This window comes from Amblyomma mixtum, chromosome 2 (assembly GCF_055824585.1).
Source record: "Amblyomma mixtum isolate Tamu chromosome 2, ASM5582458v1, whole genome shotgun sequence".
In the NCBI taxonomy this organism is placed as follows: domain Eukaryota; kingdom Metazoa; phylum Arthropoda; class Arachnida; order Ixodida; family Ixodidae; genus Amblyomma; species Amblyomma mixtum.
Genome location: NC_143013.1, coordinates 260,920,388 through 260,935,724, shown reverse-complemented (window position 1 = coordinate 260,935,724; position 15,337 = coordinate 260,920,388). Strand labels below are relative to the sequence as shown.

At 47.8% G+C, this 15,337-nt stretch overlaps 1 protein-coding gene across 2 annotated transcripts in view; it reads left to right on the top strand.

The window, feature by feature from the left end:
- The window catches only part of LOC149363749 (uncharacterized), a 295,934-nt gene that overhangs the window by 21,878 nt on the left and 258,719 nt on the right, over positions 1-15,337 (top strand). Inside the window, exon 1 of one of the 2 annotated variants that reach the window (XM_089573698.1) lies at positions 14,669-15,223. The exons of the other annotated variant lie outside the window; for it this stretch is intronic. The gene's annotated coding sequence lies outside the window, so the exon portion shown is untranslated. Of the gene's footprint in view, positions 1-14,668; positions 15,224-15,337 lie in introns of those variants that run through there. 2 annotated transcript variants of the gene reach the window in all.

Sequence of the window (15,337 nt, the reverse complement as noted above, 5' to 3'; positions counted from 1 at the left end):
AATCAGCCCTGCATATCTTATCGTAACCTAATCTACCCCAGAGGCCAACATCGCGCACTCGAATATTAAGACAACAGAGCTCCTGCCATTAAAAAAAAAGAAGGAAAGGCAGAAACAGATCTAACTGGGAGCCCGCTATTAGTATAGACATTTCTCCGAGGCTGCCTATACGAGCTTTTGCCTTTTTTTTTTCTCTCTCTTTATATCTCTTTTCTTGTCCTCGATCTACGCAACGAGGCTTCATTCATTTGCGGTCATTACTGCTCCCTGACGGCCTGTTTGTTGTTTCCTCCGTTATTACGCAGGGCGCCTTTCCCGCGTGAACCCCTTACTCATCCCTGCCTAATGGCAGAGCGTGCCGACCTAATAACGTAGAACAGCGCCATTATTATTCATGGCCTAACGCCCTCACTCAGGAGGATGCCAGTATGCCTGTCTACCCGTTTTTATTATCTTGTTTCGTTTTTTTTTTGCGATAGCTTGGTACTTCTACTAAGCGGAGTATTGAATTTACGGTGAAATCCCTGCCGAAGCCCGTTAGCTGCCTACAGGAGTGAAGAGCTAGAATATATTAATTTAACAAATTCGGCCCCATCAAAACTACACGATGGCAATGAAGTACTTGTACTGAAGGACTCTACGTTAATTTTTGACAGCATGGAGTTCATTAGCAGGCACCTTAACTTAAATGCGCGGTTGTTTTCGCATTTGGTTCTAATCGAAATCATACCCAGAAATTCTGGACAAGAGAATTTTGCAAAGAGAAATTGCTTATTACCACAATTTTTTTGGTATATAGTAAGATTCCTCTATGACAATCAATATATCTGTAGATCTTCCCTTTGTAGGCTGTAATTTTCGTTTTATCAATGTTTCTGATATCGTCAGTAACGTTCCCTATTGTTTTTCTAAGACAATATTAGGTACTCGATGCGAGCGATGGGCAAACTTTAAAAGATTTTGCTATGCGTCGCAAGAATGCCTCACAATTAAAATCTGTGTTAAATAATCCTGGACTTGTCAGCCATCAAAACCAGGATCGAAACCCCGAAGTCGACCTGAGCAGCGAAAAATCATCTGCACGGAGACATAGCTTCGGATAAAAAGGGTACGCTTCAATGTCGAAACGTGCTACTTCCCACACAACTTCGGATATTGGTTGAATAGCAAAAATATGGCGGTATATCAAATTTAGCAGTGTGTAATTCGGTGTTAAGGGCTATAACAAGCTGACCTTATCCTTAACTAGAAGAATTTATACTGGAACACTGTGTGGTAATGGCAGCAGTTCACACATAATTTCGGCTGGCCGGCCGTAAGTTTCTGTTCAATAGATGATAACAATTGCCAACATTCTCACACCCTAGGCGCTGCGCTTGAGCAAAAAAGTTATCATGCAGATATCCGTTTGTGTGGCGATTGTTTAAAAGCAAGGAGAGGGTTGGCGGGGCGGAATGAATTAGTGACCTACCTGGTGTATATAAACTTTGATTTAGGGAATATGCTTCAATTAACACGCGTAACTCCGTCACAACGACGCAGGACACGAACCCCATGCCTGTTGATGATACCGGCACCTAATTCCTACTGTACTTTCTTTCAACAGCGTTCAGGTTACGCCTACTCTACTTTACCATACGCTACGTTGCGCATCAGAAAAAAACAACTGCATGGACTTCGCTTCCTCGATTTTTTTTATTTCCCACGCTTTGATTTCAATTTTTTCTAAAGCATACTTCCAGTCAAGGTAAACCTATTCGACAGAAAACTCTCTTGATTTAATTTATATATTTTTTTCTTTTGTTCAAGTTTACAATGCAGGAACATTTTACTTTACAAGAATGCCTCTTTCAGTCACGTGACCTTGAGTGGGATGTGAAGCCACGATCGTGGTGCAGAGGAATGCATAAAAGAAGCGCGTTTTTTTTTTTTTTTTTTGTGAAGCAATCGTGGAAATCAGTGCCGGTGCCGCCTATTCTGTACTCTACTCCTCTCTCCTTACGCCGAAATAATATGTGCAAATTAGGCACCTTCAGCCCGCTGGCGTTGATTAAAGAAGAACGGAGTGGATATGCTTCTATACGCAGCTTCTATCCTTGTATAGATCAACCACATACCTGAACTGACGACGAGTTATTTTTTTTTTAAATTCGAACTCTTGTGCGATTATATCAGCGCACACCTGTTCGGTTCCCAAGAATAGCCGCAATATGATAGCTGTCCCCATTGTGAAATCAGAGAGAAAACTAAATAAATTCAGTCCTCTAAGGCTTCTTTTCTCGGAACTTTTCGTTTCAAATTAAAAGAAAAAGCAAACAGATGCAGCGACATGGAACCATGAGCCCATAATTTCCGTCCAGAGTTTCAGTACACGCTGTGTCCGTAATAAAAATTTGCGCGTGAACTCCGTTGCTGTTAGCTCTGCGTACTGAATAAACATAGCAGCCTTATTTTATTTCTTTTTTTTTTGTAAAGATAAAGCAGCGAATGGGGAGTGATAACTCAGGTCCCCGCACCCCTGCATAATTAGTGCTTCTGCTGCTTTGCGATGTTGGGACCCACAGTATTATAATTCTTCGCTCGCATCACATGCTAGCCTGTTACGCGGCTCGGGCTTCTTTTTTTAACCCATATCCTGTCATTCCTATTTTTTATTATTTTCTCCTATTTTTTTTTTATATCTAAGTCCCAGATTAGCCGCACCACCCACTTCAGTAAATTTGTTTCCACAGCCCCGTTATGTGAACGCTATTCTATTTGTGGCGTTTTTTTTTCTGAATCGCATTTTCATTTACTTGACGCTCTGAATTTTTTGTCGTTGCTCTGAGCTTCTTTCTTTATTGTTTATCTCTCTTTTTATCCTCCGAAACAGTGTTCTAGTTTCTCCACAATGCAGGCACACAGGGGCGAGCGCGGCTTATACAGTAGAGCGCTGTCCAGGCAGAATGCCCTAGCGTTGCATATGACCGGAAGCTAAATGGCGGTACTTTGCGAGGGAAAGCATGCAGCTTGCGCTCGGCGCGGAAAATTTGGCGGCGTGTGTCTTGATTACAGCGCACCTGACGTTCCGCGCACTTCGCGAAGTCCCGTGGCCGCATAGTCTCTCGCTCAGGTGTGGCCCCTCAATTTGCCACGCAGCGCAAGTCTTTGTGAGTCCCCCATACAAAAAAAAACTCTAAAAACAAAAGTAGTGAATGCCAGTTGCTTGCTGAAGCCGGTGTCAAATCTGTAATGCCCCTTTGCACGGTGACTCTAAGTGAATCTTACGAGGAGCATAGTATATGTATGTATATGGAGGTGCTCCGAAAGAACATATTTATCTCATAAATGAACGCAGAAGATGGTGGCACCTCTGGACATACTACGATAAGACGACGTTACAGAAGCGCTGGGAGCTTTTAAGGAGAAAAAGTCGATTAAGACGGCATAAGTTATTCGTGTACGGACTACGTTTGAAGGAAGCCAACACTCAGCGAAACCAATGAACTGAACTGAAATTGAACATGTTTCTTTTTTTAATTTGTGGTACCAAATAATACAGAATGAAAAGTGCAGTCATTTTCCAACTAAATAATGATTGGTAAGTAGAAAAGAAATGCATGCCAAAAGAGGGATCCGAGCCCACAATCTGCGCATGTCGCGTTGTGTGCTCTACGAAATGAGCTATCGCGGCGGCTGTCCAAGCTTCTACTTTCGAGACCCCGCAGGGGCGTCTGCTTCATGCATACATTGGTGAGTTGCGACACCACGGGTTACTGGGCATCCGCACGGACATCCCCGCATGGGGATGACGGTGAGCAGTGCACCACAACGGACCCGAGCGCCCGCGCTTAGCCGTCCGTGGCATCGCCGTGTCCGGGGAAAAGGGGATCCTGGTGGTTGAGCCAATGCCGAGCGTTTGGACCTTTAAGGCCCTTCGGTGGAAGTCCTGAGGCAACATACCACTTTGGTCCCAGCTTCCTGCAGACGGCACCTCCGGCCTGACCCGACCGAGGGAAATTGGCAGTCGCTTTTCCTGTCCTCCTCTACATCTTTCACTTTCCTATCTCTTTCCTACAACTCTCCTGTTCCCTCCTCTCTTCTCGGTTTTTTTTTTCATTTTTCATAGGCGGCTAGGGTTAACCTTGTGTGACGATCTACCCTCAGTTTCGTCATATTTGGTTATAGTTGGAGTGTACAGCAGCTGGCGTAGGCAGGACTTGCTTGCAAGTTCCTGTCTCGTTCCCTCGTTGGGATCCGTGGTGGGCGGCTGGTACCGTGGACGAACAATAAACATATTACTGGGCTCCCCTTTCTCAAAAAAATGATCACCTTCAAAAAAGAGTGCGGACCGATGGGACAGCCCAGTACATCCAGAAATCCAAAGAAACTTTCGCCAAATTTACATGTTCTCCGCAGCTAGATATCTCTGTTCTTGGTAGCAAAAAAGCCTGACCGATGCTTTGGTCACGGGGTACAAGCTAAAAAAAAAAGATGCCTAGTGGCGTCCACCTACAGGAGCTTAAAGACAATGCACAACTTTCAAAGCTCTCCACCATAATGTCAATTGGAGAAACTCCAGTGTCAGTCACTCCACACCGATCCTTAAACACTGTCCGTGGGGTGATTTCCGAAACAGACTTTATCCACCTCAATGAGGAAGAGATCCTTGACGGCCTCAGTGACCAGAATGGCATAAATGTGCATGGCATTAAAATTCGGAAAGACGGCAAAGGAATTCAAACAAAACATATACTTCTGACATTCAACTCCAACACACTTCCCGAGTCCATAGAAGCAGGCTACTTGAAAATAAATGTACGTCATTACATACCGAATCCACGAAGGAACTTCAACTGTCAAAGATATGGACATGGGTCACAGAGCTGCCGTGGCCACAAAACTTGCGATAAATATGCCTCAAAAGACCATGCTTCCGACACCTGTGAAGGAGCAGCAGTTCACTGCGCAATCTGCGAAGGTGATCACTCCGCATATTCTAGGTGATGTCCCTCATGGAAGAAGGAGAAAGGCATTTTTACAATTAAAACAAAACAAAATATCACTTTCAAAAGCGAGACAACTCTTCCACGAGAAGAACACTCTCACATTCTCCAGAAAAACAAACTTTGCTGGTGGGGTGCGCAGGGGCGGTGCACCACGCAGCACTACGACATCTGCCCAGGCTACCTTCACCGAGCCTATGGCAGGACTATCCGCGCCGCAGGCAGGGACAGCGAAGGCTGCTCTACCATCTCCAAAGCAGGGAGTGCCGGCCCATGGGTCGGTACTCCGCAGGAGTTCTCTCTGCCAGGGGAGGCCTGAAACTCCCACATCCGCGCCTTCGTGGTCCTCCAGCGCCTCTGGTGAGGTGATGGAGGTAACTCCCACTCCGGCCGCTCTGCAGTGGCGGAACTGCTCTCTCGAACGAAAAAAAGACAGAGCCCTGATAACTTTCCCAGAGCAGTAAATTCCTTCCGTTCCATTCCCACCCAAAAACACGAACATGACTTTTGTGGTTCAATGAAACTGTAGGTGACTTTCGAGGAATTACAACGACATAACAAATATTCTAGAGCCAATGTTGCATCTAGGTCTATGTCTTCAAAAGACCAATCTTGGTCCACAACATGTAAATATTTTAGAGCATTATACAACTTTTCGACGCGATCACGAACATGCAAATAGATTCTCGGGAGGTGTCGCAATTGTAATTCAAAGCGGTCTCTCTGCTCAAGGAATCAAACTTTACACAAAACTTTAGGCAGTCGCGGTAAGCGTGGTCAGCTCCAAAACCATAACGATATGTTCTCTATATGTTCCCCCGCACATCTCATTAACAATCCATGATTTAGAAGGCCTGACCAATGAACTGTCGGAACCATTTCTGGTAATTGGCGATTTTAATGATCACTCTCTGTTTTGGGGAAGCGAACGCTGAGACTACAGGTGCCAAACATTCAAAGATTTTATACTCTCGAATAGTATCTGTATTTCAAATACGGGAAAAGTTACATATTTGTACCCAAGCTCAGCAAAAATGAGCTTCCTCGATCTCACTTTCGCATCGCCATCCGTTTTTAATGATTTGAAATGGGATACTTTAAACGATCATCTGGGAATTTATCATCTCCCTGCTGTCTTCAGAGTATCATCATCATGTAGAGCATCCGCATCGGCTTCGGGAGGTGATGGGTTCGACTCCCACCGCCGGCCGGGTACCCACCGGTTTTCTCAAAATGGGTTCAAGCTATGGCCCGGCTTGGTGCTCGGCTTCCTATGGTTACATAGCTTGGGAAAAGGGCCTGCAGCTTCAAATCTCGTCACAGTGGGCTTGAAGAAAAAAGGGCCACAAGTTGAGCTTCTACCACACGAGGCGGATTTAGGGTTGCTTGACGGCGGAACTCATCTCTGATCCGTCAAGGCAACTGTGGTCTAAGACCCTTTTCCCAAGCATCTCACCCTAGAAGAGCCGAGCACCATTCCAGGGGAAATCTTGTACCCATTAAAGAAACCGGTGTGTACCCGGCGGCACTGGGGATCGAACCGATCACCATCCGACAGCGAGGCGGATGCTCTACCACAAGGCCACGCTTCGGTCAAAAAGTTTTCGCCCTGCCAAACAGTATCCCCCGGTCATACAGAGACTAGGCCAGGGCCAGGCCGCGTCCCAAGTGCAAGTCTCTTGCACAAAGTGCGTGGTGCACCCCCCACCAGAGACTGCTCCTGTACCAATTTAGGTTTGGTCTTCCTCGGGCTCGAAAGCCCTCCCATCGAGCGTGGCGGACTGGTGAACTACTGCCACCCCGTTGGTCGTGTGTGGATCCAACCCACGAGCTTCGGATAGGCAGGGTCGCAACTCCCCGGGGTGCACCTCTGTGGTGTGCATCGCTGCCAGACGCCGAGGCGCCCTTGACTTCGAGTAATATCTTCGTACCGCACTCTCTTGGGTAATCTCTTCGTACCTTGTGACGTTAAGCCCACAGTGACGGGATTTGAAGGCGCAAGTTCCTTTCCCAAGCTATGTAACCCTAGGAAGCCGAGCACCAGGCCGGGGCATAGCTCGTATCCATTTTGAGAAGACCGGTGGGCACCCGGCCGCAGGCGGGAGTCGAACCCACCACCTCCCGAAGCCGATGCGGGTGCTCTACCACGAGGCCACGGCTGCGGTCTTCACCTCGCGCAACTTCACATCGCCGAATGGTCACTTTTTAGAAGTTCCATTCTGGAAAATGAATTTTGTCACTACCTCAGCACAGAGTAAATTAATGAAAAGTTTACTGCATGCATAATATCGGCCGCAACACTTCACATCGCAACACTATCGCGCAGCGCAAACGGCGCCTGAAAACGGCCAGCGTCATTGTGGAACAGTGGACGGCGGACGCGCAATTGGGAGAGAACCTGAAATCAATAACATCAACGTTGGAGACTTTGCACAGTGGGCGAATGATCGAACTTAAGGGCAATTTTTCGCATTTAGGACTACAAATAAGCAAGCCTCAGCGACTATTACCCGACTTGCGCAGAAGAAACTGCTCCCGTTTTTGCGTTCCTTTTTTGTGATCATTTACTTTGTATCGCTTGCTGCTTAAGAAATCAATATAGATTTTAATTGTGCGTACAAGTGGAAAGCGAGAACGATATGAGATCGCCTTCCCCGCACACTTTCTAGAATAATCACGCCTCGTGATCGCCGTTTGTTCTTAAGCCGTGCATGGAAGCCGCGCAATGAATGCAAGGCCACTTTATATGGTACAATAGTTTCGTCCGATTCTATTTGGCTCCTTCCATCCACCCGTCTGAGTGCTTGTTTCTGTTCGCAGCGAAGGCATTCGCCAATAACGAATTGCATTAAGAATTATAACGAAATGAAGTTCGATAAAATTATTGAATACCCCCCCCCTCGCTGCAGCAGATAACGAATCAGCATACATGCACGCATTAGTAGGGCCTGGTCATGACAAAGACATTCATACACTAATCTCTTCGCGCTTCGGTTTGCAGCGTGTGCTCAGGGATGGTTAGCTGTTAACAAATAGCGCCTCGTATTTGCATAGATCTCCTCATATCGTCTTTTCACAACTAAGGGCTCGGTGCCTGATGAGAATTCGCTGTCATGTGGCCCTGTAAGCGCTCCACTACACAGTGTGCAAACATTCTGTCTCCTTACTTTCTCTACACTGCTGGCGCTGAAGAAACTCGCGCAATGACACTTACCGCCTCTTTCATCTGTTCAGCCTGCAGACATGAACGTAACAGGACTCCAAGATATATATTTTTACAGCAGAACTGTTTACTTGTTTTTGTTCAGAGTCTATGACTGTCGGTTACTGTGAACGAGGTTGCGGAGGGGGTACCACACTGGGCTGCCGTATTTCAATAAAGGCAAACTTTATAAACGCCCTTATTTTCCTCTTCAGATGACAGACCCTGAGGCGTTCAGCAGAGCCCTCCGCTATGGCCTGCAACCACTGCATTAGTAGCAGAGGAGAATTAATTTCCGCTAAATATACACCAATATTTTCGCAAGTCAAACATGTTAGAACGTAGCGCCATATTCCGGCAGCTTTCCAGGGACCGTGAATTGTAAAGGCTGCTTCCCCGGCTAATTTTTTTCCCTATTCTTCTTTTCTGACAGCTGCTGCCTCTAAAGCCACGGCTCAAAACAAGAAGCAGCAAAGTCATTCGCCGAGTCTCGCATTAAATGTGGAGCAGACCAATAGCAAAGAGAAAGAAAAAATAATGGCTGTGGCTTAGTTTGGTTAAGCCCGGTAATTGCGAAAGCAATATCCGAAGCTACGCCATGGTTCAGCGGGTAGTGTAGCTGGTGGTGGTGCTTGTGGTTAGACTTGTGGTGATGCATCGGTTATGCAGTTCAAACCAATCCAATCCAATGCAATCCAATCCAATCCAATTAGCTAATATGGTAGCTACCGGCCTCGCTACCCGATGGGCTGAAAGTGCAACTAGTATTGCTTTCGCAATAAAAATTGGCTGTGCTTTAGCTCCGGTTATACATGGAGCAACGCGAGAGCTCCGCCAGCCACCTACTTATACAGCTGCGACACCTCTCTCTCTCCACTCCGCCCCCCCCCCGACTAAACACAGCGCATGCGCACAGCAGTTGCAGCTGTTTCACCGGCGCACCGCGCCGCTAGCAGCGGCATCTGCTCCGCATCACGTGACCAACCAGCTCAAGGCCACGGCGCCGCCACGGAGCTGAAGGGGTGCCACGCTAAAGGCTCGAAGAGCTGGCGTAGTGTAGCTCTCGCTACAAAACAGAAGGGGAAATCATTAATGCTTATAAAACACGGCCCTTGGTTGTCTCTTTACAAGAAGCAGCCCGACAACACAGCGTGTGAAACGGGCCGAGGGACAAGATGCACCGCTTCCTGACGTGCCCATACCAGGCGCGCTGCGTCCCGCGCATTAGACGTAGCGTTGTGAAAGTGCCACTGCCATATTTCGCATTGTGGGTTGGTGTGTTATTCGAGGGCCTCGCTACGCCTTCTCCACGTCCCGCATTTCAAACTCCATTTGAAAGCAGGTGCATTGCCTCATAGTTCTCTCTACTACTTCCTCCTTTATTACGAGTTTTTCATCTTTTTCTTTCTTCCCCTGACTCTTGCTCTCAGTCTCCTTGTTCTTTACAGCCTTGTGACTCCTTCGCTCTTGACGCAGGTAGATGATTCACTTACCCCCTCAGCACTACCCCCCCCCCCCCGCTACTTCGCAACCGTTGTTAGCAGTATATTCTTGCCATTGTCTCATTTATGTTTCCTTGTATAGAAACGTCGAGTATTGTAGCTTCGATGACGTAATTCCCACGAAGGTAATAATGATCATTGTAGTAATAATAAAGTAGAACGAGTTCTAACCTTTAGAACCATGTGCCAACCGCGAAAGTTTCTCGTAAAACCGAAAGCATCACCACCGGCGCCTGAATAATGTGGTATGCAGATAAGTTTATTCTCTCTGTACAAACGAAAGAATGAAAATGAGAGGCAGAGAATAATGCCAACAAAACAAAAAAGAAGGAAATGAATGTGTGCACTCACAAGAAATGAACACCACGATGACTACTGCTACGCGCTCGAGCAAAATATTCGCAGAAAATTAGCCGCAGCGAAATTTGCGTCCCCGCTGCGAGATTACCCGCACGGAGAAAGGCAACTTAACGGAGCCATGGGCGGGAAATTCTGGACTCGGACGCTCCGAAAGATAGTGGAAGCTGGACGACAAGGAAAAAGAAAAATTCTCCGTGGTTTCGCATTCATCGCGAAGTGCACTTAGGATGAAGGTTCGGAACGGACCTCGGCCGTCTTCGACGAGGGCATGCGAGGGCGGCTTCAGGATGTAATAGTAGGCTTTCAGACTGGCCATCAAATGAAATGCCAAATCATTTTTCCACGAAATGGAGGTACGCCTATTGTTGCGCGAAAAAGACAGGAAAAAAAACTTTCTTGTCCGCAGCGAAAGAAGAAAAATAGTAAGGAGCGAATAGTTTATTCTGCTGCTAACATGACTAAGTGCGTCATGTAGGCATGAGATTAGATAGAGGAGCCGCGCACGCAAGGAATTTCAGCTACAGCAAAAAAAAAAAGATTACAAGACGACCGCGCGTAGGACTCCACCCGAAAGCCAGGTACGAATTGCGTAGGCTATCCGAGTGCAAAAGAGTGGGAGTGTAGTGAGTTGGGTTTGGTGGTTTACGGTCGTGACTGAACCGTGCGTGCTTATGCCCTTTTACCACACCTCTTCCTCACAATGCTGAAAGTCAAAGCTTCATGCGGTAAACTTGACATTCTGACGACCCCGTTCTGTGCTTAAGAACGCACTACCCAGAATATCCGGTGGAAAAGAAACATCGAAAGTTTCTCTATCCGAAACGTAACAAGTTTGGATATTAAAGGCCAGAGCAGCAAAAAAAACTTACTGAATATGTGTGAGCATGTATGTGTGTCTGCATATGCTCATATGTGTGTGATTGTAATTGTATTTGCTTGCTTGCTTTTTTTTTTGTGTGTGTGTGTGTGTGCGTGCGTGCGTGTGTGTGTGTGTGCGTGCGTGCGTGCGTGTGTGTGTGGGCGGGGGTATGTGTGTGTGCGCGCGCGCGTGGGGAGGGAAGAGTTGCACAACACTTTTTACCTGAACAATAATTCATTAGCTCCCTTTCGGCCCTGCTTGCGTCAGTGTACATCACGACACAACTGTTCCATTCGCACCTCAGTGACTAATGGGAATGCTATCAATTTTTACTAAAATAGTTCCTCTGGAATCCCTGCTTCAATTGGCATCACTGCTCTCGCATTTCGATTCAGTTGTGCGGTCAAAGTAAGAAGCAGCTGCAAGGTATAGTATATCGTGAAGACGAGGTATAGCAAATTCGTTGATGTATACCTCCTTCTTTCCCGCTCAGATTTTTAATGTTTTGTGACGTGGCTACACAAGTTCATATCAGCGTCGTCAATATTAATGAAAGCGTAGAAGCTTCCCAGCCTCAGGTTTTTGACATGGACGATTTGGACACCACCAAGGCTCAACGGTTCCAAGTAGTGACCATTGAGTGATGACAGGTAAAGTTTCTAAAAGAAGATCTTGTTTTTCTGCCGATGCACCTATACTGATAAGTTCTCTGGACCGCTTACATGAATATTCTTCCCGGCATTTAGACTGAATTTTAAGTTATCTTTTTGATGAAATGAAAAATGGAGATTTTGCTATCGTAGAAGATGAATGCTGGGAACGAGCCCGGAAATCACAATGCGGGTATTGGCGAACAGCAACCGGAGCAGAGGAACAAAACCAATCGAAACAATTGATTGAGAGCAGTGTGCTTCATAACAAAGTACAGAACAGGATTTCACAATTGTAGAAATAGTCGCAGTTACTTCTCTATTCTCCTTTAGAGTTTTTGTAATTGTAACCCTTTCATAAACTGCGCTGCAAGTTCCTGTTCAGGAGTCCCATTTTCTTTCGCAAGCAGAAGGCACGAAACAACTTCCCGAAATGAACGTCATTAATATCCGCTTTTATATCTTCCTTGCCTTTTCCTTCCTGGTCTTGCTCTTCCTGAGCCTGGTGGAAATCATAACTGTACAATATTCTTGCCGAAACCCTTTTTAAACGGACTGAATGTAAGGAACGGGACACTTTTGTGATATCAGCACAAATATTGTTTTCTGCTTTTTCGTTTCCATAATTTCACAGCTACTACTCATTGAATGTTTGTCTACAAATGCTATCGAAATCAAATGATTATATGTGGAAAAGAGTTTACTGAAGCCCTGCCTCGCAATCCTATCGCTTGGTGCTTTTATCAGCAGAACGATGATGCACGTCCCCTCATGCCTTGACTCATTTGGTTTGGTTTATCAGGGTTTAACGTCCCAAAGCGACTCAGGCTATGAGAGACGCCGTAGTGAAGGGCTCCGGAAATATCGACCACCTGGGATTTTTTGACGTGCGCTGAAATCGCACAGTACACGGGCCTCTAGAATTTCGCCTCCATCGAAATTCGACCGTCGCGGCCGGGATCGAACCCGCGTCCTTCAGGCCAGCAGCCGAGCGCCGTAACTACTGAGCCGCCGGAGCGGGGCTCCTTGACTCATTTCAAGCGACTGGATTATTTGACTGCGCGAAATATTTTTTTCCCGCACACTGGTCTTAAGTAAGCTATTTATCGCGATATTATGCCATCTTGTAATCATTGACTAGCTTTTTTACTTAATAGCAACATGAATTTATACCCACTTAAAGAAACGTAACCTCTGAAAGCCACCGCCTAGATTACCATCATTGCATGCAGTACTTCTTTGTTTTAACTCTCTCCAAAAAAAAGGAGAAAAAAAAACAGGTGCACTTAAGAATGGCCATCGCTAAAATCAGGGAAAACAGGGCAAGACGTCACTTATCTAGACGCGCCCTTTGTCATAGCTGTTGCCAACCACGGCGCTGCAGGGGCGTTACTGCGGCAGCTGGACAACTTTTTACGCCAATGCAGCTTCGTCGTTGTGCAACAGGAAAACCAAACGTAGAGATGGTTACAAAATTCAAGCCCAGGGAAGACGCTTGACACCGCTCAAGTACACTAAGCTAACGCGTCCATCATGTGTCTCAAAATCGCAGATCTAGAGGAAGAAAAAAAAACAACTGCCCTGAAACTGCTCAGTTTCTCCATTCAGGAGATATAGTCGCTCCATGGGATTTTTTTTGGGTAGAAACTATGAATTGAGGCACAAAATTAAGGAGGAAAGAAAAAAAGGTGATTCAGATTTTTACCTTTCAGTATCTTCCGTAGTCATTCTTTGTTTAGCGGCAACTTTTTGGTACAAACATTTCAATGCCAGCCTTCCTTGAAAAGCGTTCCACATTCGTCTCTGTTTCTTCTCCTCATCGCGTCCGAACGACGGGTGGTGGGGAGCGCATCCATTCCGTGTTTCGAGGGGCATCCTATGCGCCGGGAACGCAGCTCCAGCGATTTCTCCGAAAGCCCCCCCACATCCTCTCCCTTCCTTTCTTCCCTGCCGCGCTTCTCTCATCCCCGCACCCATGGAGCTTTCCCGAACCCAACCGTCCTCTCCTCCCTGGCCTCCTCCCCAACCGCGCCGTTGTTGCCTTCCCCTCTCCCTTCCGCGCACTGCGCATGTCCCGGGAGCGCCGTGCCGGCGCTCGCAGTCCGTCGCGCGCCGCGCCGGTGCCGCTAGTTGTTCAACTGAGCCCCCGGCCCCAAGTGGCAGTCGTGTCCGGCTGGCCCATCGCTTCGTTTCACGCGCGCGCTCTACACCTCTCGCCGCCTTAATACGGGAGCTTTCGGGAGCCGATGTAGGTGAAGTGTTCCTTTCATTTCTTTGCCTTTTCTTTACTTTGTTTCATTTCCTTTCCTACTTACGTTTGTACTTCTTTGCGCCTCGACTCCGGAGTTTGTTTTTTTTCCCCTCTTCTCATGTGCAAGTTCAAGTTCCGCGCCGTCACCTTCCCTTCTACTTGTTTGTTTTCATTTGTGTGAACGTGATTGAGCAACTCCAAGACTTTTCGAAGTCCCGAGCCAAGATGAGCGGCGACCAAGGGCTTTAGGAAAAGCGCCTCCTCTGCTCCATTTCACGCCGATTTCGAAGAGCTTAATACCCCTCCTTCTTCTCTGCAACTTCCGAGGAAACTTTTTTTTAATCCATCGTCTTCGTGCCAGCAGTGCTCAGCTGTCGTCCGTGTACAGCCGCCAAATACTTTGGCGTACTTCTTCTCGCCCTCTGTCTACCCCTACAAAGATCAGCCACCCGAATCCCACTTCCCGTTATTAAGTCCTTCAAGCTTCTCCACGGTTCCTTTGACGCTGCTCCTCCGAGGCTCATCCCTCGGAATCAAGTTTTGGTGTTCGTTGTGGTGCCGTCGTACGTGTGATACCTGCTGCTTTGCTTCTGCCGCCGTAGTTCGTGCCTTCTTCCCTCACTCGCTGTCTCTGCCGTCGTCGTAACCGTAGGACGCGTCTATCTGGATACCACACAGCCCTTCTCAGGACATACCAACTGCCAAGAGAACATGCCACCACTGCGAGGACACTAAGAGGGTTCAGCAACGTCGCAGCCAGACCATTTGGGAGGAAGAAGTACGCAGGGGGTACGTTGTACCGACGACGTGTTCGACCTGAGTGAGAGACCATGAGGGTTTATACTCGTGGCGCTGTTATCTGAAGAGCCGTCGCCTCAAGGACTGTACGTCTTTACCGAGTCGCCGTCGGTAGCCAGGATCGGCGGCGGTAACCATAGCAGCTACGTCAGACTGTGAGATGTGCCGCATCGCCTGTGGCTCTGTGAAGCGTACCGAAGCTTTCTCCACGTCGATCTCAACGATTAAGTCTCCGGTTGCTGTCCTACCTGCCTCCTGCTGTCGCCGGGACCCGAAGTCGTCGTCGTCGTCACTGCAGTCCCGTTGGAATAGTGCCGTGGCCTCGCTCGTCGTCGGCGCTGACTCAGCGCGGCGAGCGGAGCACGCAGTGTTGTTGTACGGCTTCGCGGTGAGCGGCGGCGGTGGCGGTGGCCGCCGCCGTACGCGGCCGACGTGAGGCATCCAATCCGGCCCGCTGGATACCCGCGCCAGCACGACGCCTCTCCTGGCGGCCGCGCCGGAGCGCAAGAATGTGAGCTTCGGCGGCGACCTGCTGCCCGACGGCTGCGCCGGCAACCACCACGTCCGGCCGGCCAAGACGGCCCTGCTGGACTTGCTCGAGCATGCCTCGCACCAAGTAAGCGCCCTCTTCCCCCCGCCTGCACTACGCTGCGGCGAGGTTCGTTGTATGTCCCGACACCCCTATATTGCGCGTACTGGTTCTGCACTTTCTTATATTTTTCTTCTAATT